We start from the raw sequence: 375 nt of genomic DNA on the forward strand, positions 1-375 counted from the left end.
AGCTGATTATACACAACAGAAGTGCTTCACAGGAAAGCCACCGCAGTACTCAGGAATACCAGAGCAGCATGTTAGTAACTTTTAGTCTACTCAAACCAAAATCACTGCGCCCATGCCTCAGACTCACAGATGGTCTGATAAATGAATTCACTGAAAGTTCCTGAAGGGCAATTACATTCTCCTTGCCTCACATTGCCTTTGTGAATCTGTACCTGACTGGTGTGTGAGTGACACAAGGCCTGGTGGTGTACACTCGTTTAGAGCGAGTCTCATATATGGTGGTTGAGTTTATTACAGCATCTGGTCATCCCAAGGTCATGAGCACTGCCTCCAGGATATTCCGTGGCTTTTGGCCTGTTTCACACACAAACACAC

General features: G+C 45.9%; 1 protein-coding gene across 1 annotated transcript in view; it reads left to right on the top strand.

Moving 5' to 3' along the window:
* The window catches only part of LOC107577141 (monofunctional C1-tetrahydrofolate synthase, mitochondrial-like), a 12,307-nt gene that overhangs the window by 9,492 nt on the left and 2,440 nt on the right, over nt 1-375 (top strand). The gene's annotated exons all lie outside the window — the stretch shown is intronic.

The sequence above is a fragment of the Sinocyclocheilus grahami genome, unplaced genomic scaffold, assembly GCF_001515645.1.
Source record: "Sinocyclocheilus grahami isolate Dianchi unplaced genomic scaffold, SAMN03320097.WGS_v1.1 scaffold5241.1, whole genome shotgun sequence".
NCBI classification, from domain to species: Eukaryota; Metazoa; Chordata; class Actinopteri; order Cypriniformes; family Cyprinidae; genus Sinocyclocheilus; species Sinocyclocheilus grahami.